At 44.5% G+C, this 17160-nt stretch overlaps 1 protein-coding gene across 5 annotated transcripts in view; it reads left to right on the forward strand.

Annotated features, from left to right (window-relative positions):
* Positions 1-17160, forward strand: part of SLC6A1 (solute carrier family 6 member 1) — a 60712-nt gene that overhangs the window by 23751 nt on the left and 19801 nt on the right. The window contains exon 2 of one of the 5 annotated variants that reach the window (XM_080606750.1): positions 12196-12241. The exons of the other annotated variants lie outside the window; for them this stretch is intronic. The gene's annotated coding sequence lies outside the window, so the exon portion shown is untranslated. The remainder of the gene's footprint in view (positions 1-12195; positions 12242-17160) is intronic. 5 annotated transcript variants of the gene reach the window in all.

A 17160-nucleotide genomic window follows, 5' to 3' on the forward strand; every position in this document is an offset into this window, starting at 1 on the left:
TAATCATAGCATCAGCATCTATAGGAGTTTTCAACTTTCCTTTCACCTTTCTACCTTGTTACTGTGGCAGTCATTTCTCTGTAGGGCAGGAGCTAGTGAAAATGGAAACGCAACAATGAGGTGGTGAATGGGTACTCAGGCGAGTGGGCACAACAGTGTCCTAAGGAACAGCATCAACGGCACCGAGCAAAGGTCAGTGGTTCATCTATACCTATGTGGTGATCACAGGTTAGGAAGCTTTCCTTTTTCCTTGTCTCAGTGTATCTGCACAGTGTGCAGTATTCTTCAGCAGCATGCCGCTCAATTATGCTGCTAAAGTATGCTAAACTGTAACGCTGTGATGAGAAACTGCCAGATACTAACGGAGGGCAACACAAGCTGTGTACTGCGGTGATGCAAATAACATGGAAATTGCCAGTGCCAACATAGTCGAGCAAATCAAGCTAACTCAGCAAATGAGCCTGGGTACTAGACATGCTACAGTGCATTAGCTGATGAGCTTATTTAACCGGGCTGCATCCGGTGGCTGAGATAGGATTTGGTTTTGTTTTGCAGAGCTATTTTAACTGTCTTGATGCTGGACCGCATATATTAGCGTCGCCGTTTTCTGTGGCTCGTGCTGAGTTATGTGGTATGTAGGATTTGTAGGATTATTGCCAGTAGCACCCTGAGTTTGCCTCGTCTGTGCCAGAGTGAAGAATTTGCAATGGTGTCATCTGGACTTTAGTCTGCTCTGAACTAATTTTATGTAGCTACATAAAATAAATGCAGCATTATATGCTAGAAAAGCAGAAATGATGATTGCAATAGTTGAAACAAAAGCAGAGTCTTTCTGCTTTGCGTTTGAAGCCTGTACCCAGAGCTGGGATTAGCTGGTTTTGTCATTCAGGATCCCTCCAGGTCCATTCTGGATAAAGCTTCTACTTGTTTAAGTTTTTGGATTACTTCTCTCCTACCCCTCCTGTGATCAAGCTCCACAGGTGAAGAGGGAAGTCCTGTGCGGCCAAGTGCGTTGGGTTTGTGAGGCGGGCACCTGGCCACCTGGGGAGGTTAGCCTACCACAGAGACATTCGATGCTAAAAGCTGCCCAAGAGTCTGGATGCCCAATTGCTATTAAAGTGGTCATTCAAATAAATGGAACTTGGTGAGACAAATCTTTTGGATTCTACAAATTGCGCTTGCTTTTTGTGAGAGGAAAGAGATGTGTTTTATAAGTTTATTCTTTTGAAGTTCATAGTCAACAAAATTACTGACCTTTGAAAACTTGAATGTTATCTGTCGTAGACTGATCGACCTCTATGTGCAAAGCAGTTGCACTTTGGCATGCTTACAGCCACTCAACCGTCTATCATCAAGTTCTAGAAAATGTGTTTTGACTTGTGTGGAAGTCTTTATGGTGTAGAGCAAGATACAGCCTCCATGAAGGTTCCAGTTGCAGGTTGAGTGGTTCCTGTTGGTCCTGGGTAAGTGGCTCCAGGTATCTCTGCTTGAGCAGGGAGTCAGACCAGGTGACATCTAGATATCTTTCAACATCAGCCCTTCCATGGTTCTTTTAGATGGTTGTGGCCATCTATCTTCCTGAGTCTGTTTATATTGCTGTAAAGTAGACAGACAATCATATATGGCTTTTAAATGATTAAAAGCTTTTGCATGTTATATTCAAACAAAGGTTTATTGCTGGTAAGAGAACTCATAGGCATTGTGCAAAAACCGTTATTTCCATAATTTGATCCAGTGAGGAAAATACGTGCTTTTCTAAGATCTGTTCCACATTTTACCTAGAAATCTGTATCTACTTTGAAAGGTTGACTGGACAGTACTAAGACATGAAGTGACGTGGGATGCAGTGATCCTGAGGAGCCCCTATGGCAGGATTAAGTGGAATATTTGAAGGAAAGTGTGGAGCAGAATGTGTACGAGGACATGGGAGCAGAGGGATAGATGCTAATCCTGAGTGCACGCTCAGCAAGTTTGCTGATGACACAAAGCTGGGAGGAGTGGCTGATACCCCAGGGGGCTGTGCTGCCATTCAGAGGGACCTCGACAAGCTGCAGGGCTGGGCTGAGAGGAACCTCAAGAAGTTCAACAAGGGCAAGTGCAGGGTCCTGCACCTCAGGAGGAATCACCCCAAGCCCCAGTACAGGCTGGGGGTGACCTGCTGGAGAGCAGCTCTGCAGAGAGGGACCTGGGAGTCCTGGTGGGCAGCAGGCTGACCGTGAGCCAGCAACGTGGCCTTGTGGCCAAGAAGGCCAACGGGATCCTGGGGTGCCTTAGGAAGTCTTGCCAGCAGGTCAAGGGAGGTGATCCTGCCTCTCTGCTCAGCCCTGGTGAGGCCCCACCGGGAGCATTGTGTGCAGTTCTGGGCTCCCCAGGACAAGAGGGACATGGAGCTGCTGGAGCGAGGCCAGAGGAGGGCTATGAAGATGACTAGAAGACTGAAGCACCTGTCGTACGAGGACAGGCTGAGAGAGCTGGGCCTGTTTAGCCTGGAAAAGAGGAGACTGAGGGGAGACCTCATCCACGTGTATCAATATCTGAGGGGAGGGTGTCAAGACGCTGGAGCCGATCTCTTTTCACTTGTGTCCAGCGACAGGGCAAGAGGCAATGGGCACAAACTGAAGCACAGGAGGTTCTGGCTGAATATGAGAGGGCACTTCTTTACTGGGAGGTGACAGAGCACCAGGACAGGATGCCCAGAGAGGCTGTGGAGTCTCCTTCTCTGGAGATCTTCAAAACCCGCCTGGATGCCATCCTGCACAACATGCTCTAGGTGACCCTGCCTGGCAGGGGATTGGACTAGATGATCTTCGGAGGTCCCTTCCAACCTCGGCCATTCTGTGATTCTGTAATCCAACCTAAATAACTTCAGGAGACTGGAAACGTGCTGATCAATAGCATTCCTCATCTCTTATCCATAAGCAGCTGAGAATACTTGATTGGCAAGAAAACAAGTGTCCCAATTTTCAGGCTGTTTTCTCAAATTAAGAGTGTGTTATTGCATCTGTGATTGCCTGAGGACACCTTTCTCAGATCTTCACTTGAGAGATCCTGGCACAATAATCCAATTTGGATGCACTGAAATTAGGGGTCATTTGTTAGTGCATGAATACCAGAAATGTGCTCTGTAGTACCTCTATGCATGACTTCTTCCAGTGAAGGTCCTCTCTGCCAGCTCAGAGCAGAGCTTGGTGACAAGCATATGTTACAGGTGGGGTTATGACTGGATTAATTTCTGCATGTACTTAAGGATCACACCTGAAATTGAATTCCTGCTGGTTTTGGGGTCATTGTGTGCTTAAATACCAGTTATGGACCTGACTCAAGGTGGCATTAAAACCTAGAAGTGAGTACTACAGGATTGTGGGTGATGGTTCACATTGGGGTATCTTTTGGATTTGGTTTGTGGTGTCAGTTGTTTGTTTGTTTTGGGGGTTCCCCCTCTCTCTGCCCCGATCCCATCCATATAGGCTCTTTTAGCTGTATTAGCATTCATGGGGCTTGAGTAATTTTAGAGAAACAGAGAAAAACGTTGATTCTTGAGAGAATCTGAAGTAGACTCCACCGATCGAGAAGAAGGTAGGTCGGCCATATTCCTACTCCTTTTGTAAGCGCGTGGGGTGGGGTGGTTGATTATTGGCTCAAACCAAAATTTTGGCTGTAGCTGGAGTTCTTGGAGCAGTCCAGCTAGGGAAGAGGTTTGAGCCATGTTTGTTACTGTTAATTTTATTTATAATAGGACTATTGTTCAGAAAGGGACTAAATTCTTGAACCTAAAATATGCACTGGTTTTATTTGCTTCAGTGGAAAGGTGACTTTATTTACTCTGGGAATGTATTCATCAACGTAGCTTGTGTTCCAGATATTTTAATATAGTTTTTATACATGCTTACAGTCATTAGTTTGCAAATGATGATTGAATTAGCAAATTAGATTCCTTCACCCTTGGCAAGTGCTACAAACCTTGCAACTGTAAGGATGTAAAAGGCTGAGAGAGGTGGTGGGCAGGAGGCAGTTTCCTAAAGGAAAAAAAGACACACCGAATTATTTGCTGCAGCAAATAAGATTTTGACTGGTATAATTAAACGCATTTTTTTTTCCTCTAGACAGTCAGATGGGATTAAAGTGGTATCAGTATGAATGTTCAAATCCCAAAGTGTGGGGCTGAAAAAAGTATTTCTTCATGTGCTGCTGTTCAGGTCAGGTAGACAGAAATAAAGCTGACAATCTTGCTGACTGGTACAGGCTCATCCTTCCTGAGAACAAGGTAAGCCGCGTGTGCACTTACCTGATATGAAAACACTTTTTTTTTTCCTTTTTAACCTGATTGAGTGCATAACTTCAGAAAAGATCTATGATTTTTGCCTGCAGATTTTGTGAAGCTAGAGTTACAGAATGGTTTGGATTGGAAGAGGCCCCAAAGCCCACCCAGTCCCAACCCCTGCCATGGGCAGTGCCCCCCAGCCCAGGCTGCCCCCAGCCCCATCCAGCCTGGCCTTGGGCACTGCCAGGGATGGGGCAGCCACAGCTCCTCTGGGCAGCCTGGGCCAGGGCCTCACCGCCCTCTGAGTGAAGGATTTCTTCCTTACAGCTAATCTAAATCCACCTTTTTTTTTTTTGTTTGTTTAAACCCATTACCCCTTGTCCTATCACTACACCCCCTGACACAGAGTCCCTACCCAGCTTTCCTGCAGCCCCCTTTAGGCACTGGCAGGCCGCTGTAAGGTCTCCCCAGAGCCTTCTCTTCTCCAGGCTGAACAACCCCAAATCCCTCAGCCTGTCACCACAGGAGAGGTGCTCCAGCCCCTTGATCATCCTCGTGGCCTCCTCTGGACTCATTATAATACTTACATGTCCTTCTTGTGCCTCCTTGGGGCCCCAGAGCTGAACACAGGCTCCAGGTGAGGTTTCACAAGAGCAGAGCAGAGGGGAACAATCCCCTCCTTCACCCTGCTGGCCACGCTGCTTTTGGTGCAGCCCAGGATATGGGTGGCTTTCTGGGCTGCAAGTGCACATTGCTGGCTGATGGTGAGTTCTTCATCAACTAACACTCCCAACGCCTTCTCCTCAGGGTTTCTCCCAGTCCATTCTCTGCCCAGCCTGTATTTGTGCTTGGGATTGCCAGCCCCAGTTGCAAGACCTTACACTTGGCCTTGTGGAATTTCATGAGGTTTGCACAGGTCCACCTCTCAAGCATGTCAAAGTCCCTATGGAGAATAAAAACAAGTTTGGAGGGTAAAAAAAAAAAAAAAGTAAATCATCTCTCCCACCTGTGTTGTATTTGCTCAGATGGCTTATTCAAAGGAAAACAAAACTGATAACCCCCTCCTTTCCCTCCTCAAGAAAGGTGTTTGCCTTCCAAGACTCTAGCTTGGACTTCATACTGAAAGATGTCTTCGTACCCCTAGATATCAAGGAAAATTGTCTTGTACTGACTGATAGTCAAGAATTAGATTCCTGCCTTTGAATGAACAGCTCTCCACTTAGAACATAAACCGGCAGTGGATTGAAACTGAAAATTTAACATTTTATTTTTGACAAGGCCTGATGTTTTACTAACAAGGCTTCTCTAGCACCTCCAGTGTCTCAGAATAGCCTATTTGCCTGGCCCTTGTGAAGAAGGAACCTGTCACTTAGCCTACACAGATAGCTTATTTTGTATGGGACATGCAGGTTTTCTACTTGGTCTGCTCATGGGTCTGGACTCCTGATCATCTTAATTACCCCAGTTAATTACTGGGCAAGTGTGGCATGAACAGTTCTTTCAAGCCAAACTGACGGGTACTAGTTCTGGGACACAACATTTGAGGGGAAAACTGTCCCAGACACTCTGTAGCTTTTGCCTTGCATCATTAGTCTTTACAGAATCAAAGAATATCCTGAGCTGGAAGGGACCCACAAGGGTCATCGAGTCCAACCGTTTAGTTCCAAACTGTCCTGTGCTCTCCTTGGTAAGTGGATGTTCACCAGATAGTGTCCTGTCGTCCTGTCTGATGATAAATAATAGCAGGCTTTGATTCACAACAGAAAGCAACATCTGTTGTTACCTGGCTTCCCGACCCTATCAGCTGGCTTTCGGTTCCAAGTAATGTCAGTGTTGTTATGTGGATATATCATGGTAAGTTTAATAAATTTTGTAAATAAATCTTTTTTTTTAAATTTATTTAAGAATCAATTCTTTCATGAGGTAGAACACGACCTATGTTTATACTGCAGTAAGTAAAATGGGTATTTGGTCTTCTATTTCGGCTGACTGGCTGTGTGACAGCTAGCCGTTCTTAGTAGTCCCAACTCTGCCCTAGAAAACAAGGAGAGATTAGTGAGTGCACAGGGGATGCCCAAGGAGATTGCTAAATTTGTTTCTGCTGACCAAAACAGCAAAGCTCTGAAGCTTCTTAGCAGTTAGAAAGCTAGAAACAGGTAAAACCTAAGTTACAGTGATTGGGTTATAGTATACACGTAGTCCCTACTGGAAACATTTTCAAAATAATCCTGTGTTAAAAGCTGGCTAGGATTATCACCTTAGTCAGAACAGTGGTACCTGGCCAAATCCAAATACGATCCCCCGGTATCTTGCGTAGAAGACCTGCTACCATGAGCATATGGAGAATATAAGAGAAGGGTTTTTTTGTCTTAAGGGATATTTAGCTACAGAAAGTTGAGCCTGAGATGCTGCCCTACTGTTATTAAGGGAACCAGGACTTAGGCATGTAGATGCAAAGAACACAAAATGTGTTTGTGTTTTGTTCAGCCAGTTTTTTAGAGTACAGTCTGACTCAATGTTTGTGTTGACAGGCTTACAAAGTAAGCTTAAAATCACTTCGGACGGGTGTGAAACCTTCTCCTGTTGCTGTTATAACTCCATTGAGCCATCAGTTAGCAACAACAGGTTTTTGCTTGCAGATTCTCAAGTTTATCTTAAAAAAAAAAAAAAAAAAGTTTAAGTGAAATGAAAGCGAATTGTTCCATTTATCTCCTACCTTCAGTGAGCTTCCTGATTGTCCTTATCGCTCCAAGCCAGAAAGTTTTATGGATTTACCAGGCACCTTAGTATTGCAGCCTCAAATTCATGATTTGGCAGGAGGGGAGAGTGGAGAATTTCTTGTTTCCATTTAAATAGCTTTGAGTTCAGAATGAAATCCCATTTAAAATTAAAGGTTTGAATTGAAGTTTGGAGATCAAAGAAAAAAAGAACGGAAAGAAAGTGTGGCTTCAGCTTGGAGCTGCATTTGAAAAGGCTAACCTTAGATTTAGGTCTTTTCATTCTATCACTTCCCACCTCCTATCCTGCAAAAAGGATGTTTCCTCTAGTTTTGTTTTTTTTTTTTTTTTTTCTGAAAGAGGCTTAACTGCATTAACACATGCATGTGCCTGCAACTTTTTTTTTTTTTTGGCATGGTTTGCAGTACAACTACATGTAAGAATCAAATGTAATTTTTTTATTTATTTATTTTAGGATGAAAATAGGGCTATTTAAAATAAGCCATGATCTAAAATCTAGAGGCAGCACCAAAATTAGAATCACTTTGAATTAGCAGTGCTGGCAGCTGCTTTTGTCAGTCAATAGGCTCGTAAACTAGGAAATAAGAGCATCTGCCATAGCTGCCTCCTCTCCACCAGGCTTGGGGAAGTTCAGTCCTATGTTGAGTGTGGCTGCTAAAATTGGATAAGAGTTTTTGTGTTTTTTTGGGGGGAAAAAATAGGAATTGCAATGAAGTGATGTAAATTACAGGAAGCTTGGCTTGCACGAGGATGGCATCTACAGATTTAAAAATGCAGACTGTTACCTTTGTTTGTCAAAATGTATTTCTACCCTGAACCTGATGCATGGAGCTCTGTGGATCCTGTCTTCTGGGTGGCTCTCTCTAAGTTTTAGACAACATACCACTCTGGATGCATCTGAAGTGACTTGCCCAGTCGCATGGAGAAAATCTGATCTTAGATGTGCCAAGATGTCATCCTGTGAAGAACTTGGGCATGAGGCTTTTAGGCACTATTTTCAGATTGAAAACAAACCCAGATGTCCCAACATTTAGAAACTGGAGGTGGAAGAAGAAGAAGAAAACAAACCAAGGGAAGCATCTAGGACGAAAACGCAATGTGTTGTTTTTTTTTTCTTGCATAAAGTCTGACACTTCATTAAGCATCAGCTTTTGAAATTTTGTGGCTTATCTTTGATTTTTTCTAGTCCTTTTGGTTTCATAGTGAAACAAAAATGAAACCTTTTTTTTTTTTTTTCAGGCTCCTAAAAAGAATCATAGACTAATAAGAACAAACACTCTTTATTTGTGAAGAAATGTCTTTCCACTCATTAACAGTAGCCTCTTTGGAGTAGATGTCCAGTTTAAGATGGTATCTCTCTAAATTTGTTCTGATTTGGCAATGGGAATTACATGGAAAACTTTTTATAGGCTTAGGGACAGTGTGCACTTAGTCAAATTCAGGATGTTTGTACCAGATCCTGTCCCTTTGGGTTTTGCAAACTCGGTCAGGGCATGCAGCTTGCAATCCTATCGCCTTTGCTGCAACTCCCCCCTTCAGCAGTGGGCTTGAGTAATCAATATCAGGGTGGTGATCGATAGTCTGTGCATGTATTACATATGGGAAGCTTCAGGGTTGAATGATGCTCTTTCTGATGTGCTCTGGCATGTAGATCAACATGTTTGACTATTCTTGCCCAAAACAACAATGCTTCAAAGAAAAAAAATTAACATAGTGACAGATGGGATGTGTTTGCAGACCTCAAACAAGCCTCCATCCCAAGAGTCTTGTTCAGCACATACAGAAGGAAGGCAAAGTGTTTAGTATTGTGTTTTCATTAAAAGAAATATGTATGTCTTTGGGCATGTAGCAGTTGCCAGGGAAATAGGCAGCGTGCCAGTTTTTGTAGGCTTCTATCAATATTTGTAACCCAAGGACTGCCCGGGGCAGACTTGGCCTGAGCCCCGAGGCACCGTCACGGCAGACCAGCCCCATGCAGTTACCTCTTCTCACCTGGGTCCCCCAGCCTAGGCAGACGGCAGGTACCCAGCCACTTCTAAAGGAGTCGCTTGAACAGCTCGTGGCCTCGCCAGGGGGGTGCTGCCCTGCTCTGGTCCAACTCGTGCGGTGCTGCCCTTCCAGCAGCCCTGCACGACTGCTCCATCCACCCGTCTGCCCCCCATCCACCTGCCTGGCAGCCCCCAGACCTCGTCCAGCTCCCCCGGGGTGGCTGCTCGGCGGGCTCCAGGCTGCTGCTCCCCTTCTCCCTTCAGGCCTGGCCCTGGGGCTGCCTGGCAGCGTGGGAAGATGGCACCAAGGCCTGGCTGCCGCCTGCGATGCCTTCCTGCCTGCGGGGTGTAGCCACTGCACGCCTGTAGCTACTCTTTCAGAGTTGAAGGTAATGTGGTTGTCGCCTTTGTGGCTCTTGTCGGTTGTGTGAATGAAACCCTTCGTTTACATTGCAAACGGTGAAGGAGATTTGGAAGTGGAAGGCTACCTGCCAGCAGGTGGGGCTACAGCAGATCAGGATATTCTCTTCTTTGGGAAGAACAATTTAGGATTTACCAGGTTGGTAAAAATGAAATAACAAATGCTACCTCCAGTTAATTACACTGAGATTTTATATATATGTATAAATATATATATATATATATAGAGAGAGAGAGAGAGAGAGGCAAGCTGCATTGCTTTTCTGGAGCCTTTATATGTTTCTATTTGCCTTCACAAGGCAGGCAGTCACACAATCCTTTCACACACAATCCTTTGTGTATGCTGGAAAAAAGAAGAGGCTGTTAGAAAAGTGCAACGATGCTGTTATTGAAGGCTAGGGGGTTGTGCTTGCGCTCGGAGAAAGGCTGCTGTAAATTCTGCTCCAGCCTATTGCTTGGGCAAGTGACTTTACCTTCTTGGTCCGCTTGCTGCTGCTTTTCCCCGTCCTGGCGGCCTGCGCTGCTGCGTGCCCAGGTCCCCACGCGGCCCTGGGCTCGGGGCTCCCAGGCAGGCTCGGCTCTGCCCAGCCCAGAAGGAGGGCAGAAAAAAGAGGGGTGCAAAGGGAGCTGGTCCTGTGACGGGCGGTTGCTGTGTGTCTGTGATCTCTGTGGTTTGGAGCAGGACAATAAACTCACTGCCCCACTGGACCTGTGCGTGGTTTGCTTCTGTGACCAAGAGGGACCCGATATATGGGGTTGTTTGTTTGTTTTCTTGGGTGTGTGTATGGGGATGCTGGAAGCCATCTTCCGAGCATCAACCAGGGTGCTGAGTGACACCACTCCTGCCCCTTTTCGAGCTGCTCCATGTTCCCTAGCAGTTATGTTTTCTGCACTGAAAGCCAGTGTGGGCTTCGAGGGAAGGCCTTGTGTTTGCGTAAAGCTTCCTAAATATTAATTAGGGCAAAAAAAAATGATACTGATGTGAAAATAATGCACAAAACCACTGTTATACAGCAGTAAGATTATTACCCTGCTCTACAAAAGATCAGATAGATCTTCTTGAAGGTGGAACTGTGGAGAAGCTGGAAGTGGAGGTGTGGTTGTGGTGGTTGTATTTTGTTATGGTAGTCAGCCTAGAAGAAGATAAGAGACTGTGATAATGAAATTATTCCAAAGAAACATGACAAAGGAAACAGAAAATGCCACCTTCAGTAAGGTAGGGATCACAGAAAATGTCTAACCAAGTACGTTCCCCAGATTGTGAGGGCCACTTGGTTCTGTTTGTAAATGCCAAAAATCTGTTCAAAGCCTGGCCTTTGGCTTACTACTGAGAAGCAGGGGCAGATAGTGCTACTGTGAGCTGAGCAATAGCACGCCCAAATATTTAACTACCCACAGCCGTGCTAAAAGCGGTGGGATTGACAGGGAAGTAATGTTAGTCAGCACAAGAGCTTTGTAAGAGACTGATCAGCAGTTGCTCAGTTCTGGTATCATTCCGTGATGACGAGAAAAGCTTATGTCTTCTTGCGCCTCCCTCCAGGATCAGTTGTCTGTTTTAAAGTAAAACTGCGCAGGGTCTCGGTGGGAAGATACCTGCAGGATCGCTACAGGCTTATAAGGAAACACTGCCATTTGTTAAGCAGGCTCCCAAGGGTGTCAGGATAGTTTTGCACTTGTAGTATAAGAATGTTTTCGTTTATCTTTACTCTGATGAGAACAACAACAGAAATCCCCACCTCCCCCCTCCCCCCCCCCCCCCCCCCCCCCCAACAAAAAGACCCTTGCTTTGGGCTTGCAAGGCCATCGCTTCTCGTTATGCTGCATTTCTTTCTGAAGGGAGGAATGAGCGAGAAATATGAAGCATGTTTGTGGAGGGTTAAGGGCTATGTGCTTATTTTAGGATCCGACCATGATATGTCCTGGTAGCAAAATGGCATACAGGCTGCTTCTGCACATTAGAGCTCAGTATGTGTTACATCAAGGGAGAGTTTCACACCAGGAGAGCTCTGTGCACTCTGAAGATGAAGTAAGACTCAGTGCTGAACTGAAGTTGGACTAGGAGAATTAAATGCTCACGGTTTGGGCTCAAAATTACACAGATCATCTCAGCAGGGAGCTCTGTATGCCACAGAAATGTGAGCAGTGCTGGTGATGTTGTTTAGCTTTTGTTTTTCATCTTTCCTTTTGAAAGTCTGAGCTATTCTTGCATGGGAAGATCAGAAAATTGAAAACTTGCTGGTTTTACTTCTTCCTGGTGGTGTGGCTGTCTTCAAGTCACAGATATATGTGCCATCCCTTATCGTTGCTTTGCATTCTTGTGCGGATGTGTGTGTCCCTTGAGAGACAGATGAGTGCTGGCACACATGGAGAACAGGCAAGAAAACATAATTAGGAAGCTTTCATTGCTCTCCTTCACTCACAGGCTTTGCCAGGGATCCAGAAAGACAGGAAAGTTATTCTGTTAAGGGTAGCTAGAACTGGGAGCAAGTAGATGAGTCTCCATGGCATGTCTTAGAGCTGGAGGGATTAGATGTCTACATTTTTTCAGTAGGGGCAAAATCTTTGTAAGTACCTGTGTTGACAAACGGGCAAGGGAAAGAACCTATTGCTGCTTCCACCTTTCCTCCCCCCATGTTAAATCCCGCTGCAAGATGCAAGCTGGACCAATCTTTAGCAGTTTAAGAGAGTTCAGAGCTACTTTCTTCAAACGTATTGCTTTAGCTTCATTCCTATCAATTTGTTTAGAGCTCCGTTTCTATCTTCAAAAGTTTTTGTGTTTTTTTTTTAGCCAGCCCTGCCTCTTGTTGCTGGGATGACTATACTTGGTACATCAGGTAGGTGATGTGACAATATTTGTTTAAGTTGTGGTACTGGGTTTAAAAACCAGACAAACCTCCAGCCCAAGCAGCACTTTTGGGTAACTTTCTTGAAGCAGAGGTGACTGGCGGGGGGGGTGGAAGAGAGAGTCTGATGCACGGGATGTGCTTGTATGCCTCCTAAATGCACTGTAAGTACTCCTTACTCAGCTTGTTTCATGATGTTCTATTTAACCAAATCTTCATACATTTTTTTCCCCAGCCAAACCGTATCGTTCATAAAATGTTTTTGGTGCAGTAAGTCATTTTTTGTGCATCTTTTATGCTTCTGTATACCTTCTGAAGACTCTCCAGCACACAGCTTGCCTTCTCTCAGCTGGACGGTGATACAACAGTTTACACCACCTGCAGATGTGGCAGCTTTCATGGATCTCCATTTCATATTTAAATGTGCATAGCTTTCTGAAATACCTCAACAAAGCAAATATGTACTATATAAATAGTTAAGAAAGAGTAGGGAGATGCATAGGTTATCTACATACAGCTCACACTTCCTACATGTTGTAGAGGTTCCAGTTCAAAGGGACAGATTTCTAAGAGATATCTATAGTACCACTAGAAGTTAGTGGGAGTGTTCTTCAATGCATCACGGTTTTTGCTGTGTGTATGTGGTATAACAGCACGTGTGGTGTATCGCCTGGTGTGCACTATGTGCTTCCAAACAGTGTCCCTACTTTGAAAGAACAGTCGAACAAAGCTCTCCTTGTGGACATCTCAGAACGGATGTCCAGTGAGCTCAGTACTCCTCTTTATACTTCCTATATTTCATTCTAATTTCACGTGCTCCAGGACGTTGCTGACGTGGGGTGTATGTTTTGTGATGAGACTTGGTGTATGTATAGTGTTCTCTTGACTTGATTGCTAAATACAAAGAAATGTGAGTGCCAATAACTCCTGGCTGCATTGGGCTCAATGGGAGTCCCGCTGAGGTTAGAGCAATAATACCTTCGGTGTTTCATGAAGACAATGTGGCATTTTATATAACCGCATTTCTTCAGAATTTATTGTTTGGAGCTGCCCTAGGCTTGCCTTGTGTGGAGCCCTCAGAGCTGCTGCTCTCCAGGGACGGAGGCACACGATGGATTGGAGCGGAGGGGCGGTGAGCTCTGAACACAACAGAGGTTCATCAGTTCAGGGGGCCGGGGTTTCCAGCTGGCTGTGTGCGAGTCTGAACTGATCTTTTTTAGCCTTTTGATATCACTGGTGAAAGATGATAGTAATATTTGCTGTGCACTTTTATTTTATGCAACCAGTTCTAAACTTTTCAAATCCAATTTTATGCAGGCCAGGAGAGAGAGAAATGCTTTTGTTAATTGTGGCACTCTCTTTGTCCTGGTTTCCCTGGCTATGCTTATTACTTTGGCTGCTATGTGTGCTTGGCTCTCTCAAGTCATTCTTCTCTAACGTGGTGGTGATGCAGGACAACCAGATGGTATCCAAAACCCACCCTGTTTCAGAGGGCTTTCTCCTCTTGGTTGAGCAACCCTAGTAACTGAAGTCAAGGAAGCTCTATTGTGCACTGGGGAATGCAGTGGGAAGCTACCCTGCCCTTCCTAGCACACTCAGCATTAGCATGAAGCAACTGTAGGAGCAAAGACTGATTTAAAGGACCTCTCCATCTTCTTCCCACCAGGCAAAACATCGCATTGCAAATGTCCTACCTGCTCTGCTGGCTGCCAACTATAATTTGTCTTCCTTTTGCCCAAGCCAACCCACAGAGCTCACGTAAATATCTGTCCTATTCTGTGTCAAAATAATTTTGAATTTAAATCCCAGTGATGTGAAATATTGTCTAATCAGATGAGAGGGTGTGTACCAAGTATCCTTACTGCCATAGTGCTTACTTTTGTTCTGGGTTGTTGTATGTAAGTCCTGGTTTGTAAAGTAATACAGTGTACAAAGGGGGTTGGTTGGAGGCTAGGGGCTACTCCTACTGTCGTTGTTTGTTATTAAAATTTCTTAAGCTTGGGGAAAAAATGTTTTTCATAACATGGGGAAAACCATACTTTCAAGCCTATGGAATGAAATCAATTTTCCACTGTCTGATTCTGGTTTGTTGTATCACCATATAAGGAAAAATGTCTGTGCCCTGACACCACTGGCATTAAAGTCTCCAGCATGATCTCCAAATGGGATAATGGCATCAGCAGTGGTAGGGCAGGACAGAGGCGAATTGGCCTGTCTCCACCTCCACCCCCCGAAAATGAGCCTCCGCTGCTGAATGCTTGTAGTGTGTGTAATGGGGAGCTTGCCCAAAGCTGTGCTCTGTGAGGAAGTGATTTTTTAAACCAAAGCCTCCAATCTCTTCTAATATTAAAACACCAGGCTGTCTGCCAAAGCCCTCTCACCCTCTACACACACGTGCACACTTTCTTGGCTGTCTGGTGAAGTTTCAGCCCCACATTCAGCATTACAGTAGTATTGAAATGGATCTGGGCACCTTCTTCCAGGACTCTCGAACTCCCAGTTTCTTTGCTTTACTCCTGAAGATTTTCTAACTAACCCTCTCAATTGTCTTTGTCACGGACTCTTACACTGGACCAAGTTACTCCCTTTATTCAGCAGAGCCTTTAATGCATACCCAGAGCTCCCTGGAGCCTGATGGGGCTGGAAGAGCAAGGGCAGCCCAGCACTCACTGGCAGAGCCCGTTTGTGGGTACTAGGGAGCGATCGGCTGTCTGGTTCGGAGACTTCCTGGAGTGCCGGTTCTGAGGATGAGTTTCTCCCTTATTATCACCCGTATACATATAATGTTGGTTTATTTGTTGGCTTTTGGTTTGGATGGCTTTTTCTACCCGTCATCAGTGCACAGCCTTTCTCATTACTTGGAATCTCTGGCAGATGCTCAACCCAAATGTAAATGCCAAAATAAATAATAACAAAAATATCTCCTCTAGTACGGGATTTGGTGGAAGCACTAGAACACTCTGATGATCCTTGCCCTGCACGGCCTCCCTTGGCCAAAAGCAACACTCTCAGTTCTGTATCTTCATCGGTAGGTGGTGCTGGCAAACTGCACATGTGTTACTGCTCTCCTGGAGCTGCCTGCACCTCGGACTCAAAGACATGCGGGCGAGGAGGTCAAAGTTTCAATGGGGTCTCAATCCAGCCTCAGAAGAGGAGCCCAGTTTTGCCCACAAGATGATCCCTGTTACCTTGGGCAAGCATTAGTGTGTTTAGGTAGTCTGAGTGACTACCTGAAATGCTCAAACTTCTGAGAAGCAAAAGATTTATTCCTGTTTGGGAAGTAGCAGGAATCAAACACAAAACCTGTTAGCGTGGTCTTCTGAAGGCTGCGGTTCTGGATTTGGCTAATGACACACTGGAGAACTATATTGTGCTGTGCTTTTTGAGGGGGATGCAAACAGTAATTGCAATTACTGCTCTGAATGTTTCAGCACTTTTTGATGTAGTTGTGATGTCGTTCTCTTTAAAAGCATTGGGCAGGCCGAGGAAAACATTGGCCAGGCTAAGGGAACTGGGGTGTATGAGGGACAGAGGGGTGGCTAGTGTCATGTCGTGTCCCCCCTGCCCCTTCCCCCCCCCCAAAAAAAAAAAAAAGTGCTAAGTAGGAGCTTCTTCTACTTCATCATCTATGATGGGGCACAGTGCCAGCCATGTCTCACAAGAAGGAAGTTTTCCCAAGCCCCACAACAGCAGTCGATACTTTTATCTAATTGATGTAGAAAGCTGGAGATGAAAGGTCAGAGGACGCTGTCCCCAGTAGAAGCATCAAGGTGAGCGTTGTACAGGATGGGGAAAAATCAAGATGAAACCTGTTCTCAAATCACGTGGAGTCTCAATTCGCTTTTTAGGAGTTCTCATGATTTGTCCTAAACAGGTACCTATTTCCCGAGGAGTAGTTATTAAGCAGAACCTAAATTATAAGAAGAAATGGCATTTATTGGTATACAAAATGGGCCAGGCTTGCATTGGAATGCGGAAAGCTAAGTCCATGGTTTTATGAAGGGAAGATGTGTGCATTCAGGAGGACTTGAGGACATGAGAGAACACACTGTGAATTTCCATCTGAGTCCAGTCTTGAAGTGGAACAGAAAGGAGTGTTAAAAGCATGATCCTTGTTTCTGTCCTTTTCCCAAAAATCCTACAGCTGATTCTTCTATTCCTCAGCTTCCAACAGAAGTCTTTTTTTTTTAATAGTTTGATATGTCCCTGAGTTTGTGGAGGACAAAGAAAGCATTTTAATCATGTAGCAACCTGAAATGAGATCTGTGTTCATTTCTATGAGCTCTATGTTCATTTGATTTTCTATGTTCATTTATTCAAATGAACTCTATGTTGAAGAAAAGCACTTTCTATAAAAGAGTCTTTACATGATTTATGATTCTTTTTGGCATAATTTACTATTGGAAGGGAAGGACTAAAAATCTTGATCTACCTTTACATAAATCTATAACTAAAATTATTGTTGATCTTTGCATGAGCTCATGGCCAATGTAGTCAACATTACTATAACACTTAGCTTCACACTGGAAAATATTTCAGTTTTTCCAGTGTTTGGTTTGATTAGTGACTGGCAAATGGTAAAAGAAGCTAATAAAGGAGGAGTAGCCAATAAATCTATCATGAATGGGCATACAGTTGACATGCAACAGACACTAGTTCATGATGTTTTTTTCCCCCCTTGAAATAAAGCTGTGGAAGTCTGCAGGTGTTACACATGCTTCCGAGTTGACTGAAATATCCTAGGTTGTTTTTCATAATGCATGTTCTCTTCCTTGTTGTTTCCTTTGTTTACTTAGACTTTGAAAATTTGTATAAAAGCAGTAATGGTATTGAAATGGTGCAAGAATTAGGAAACAAACTGAGGAGTGATTATTGCAGTCTGTTGTCCTAAAGCACTTACAATTTAAGCT

Source organism: Anser brachyrhynchus, assembly GCF_964034855.1.
Source record: "Anser brachyrhynchus genome assembly, chromosome: 10".
NCBI lineage: Eukaryota > Metazoa > Chordata > Aves > Anseriformes > Anatidae > Anser > Anser brachyrhynchus.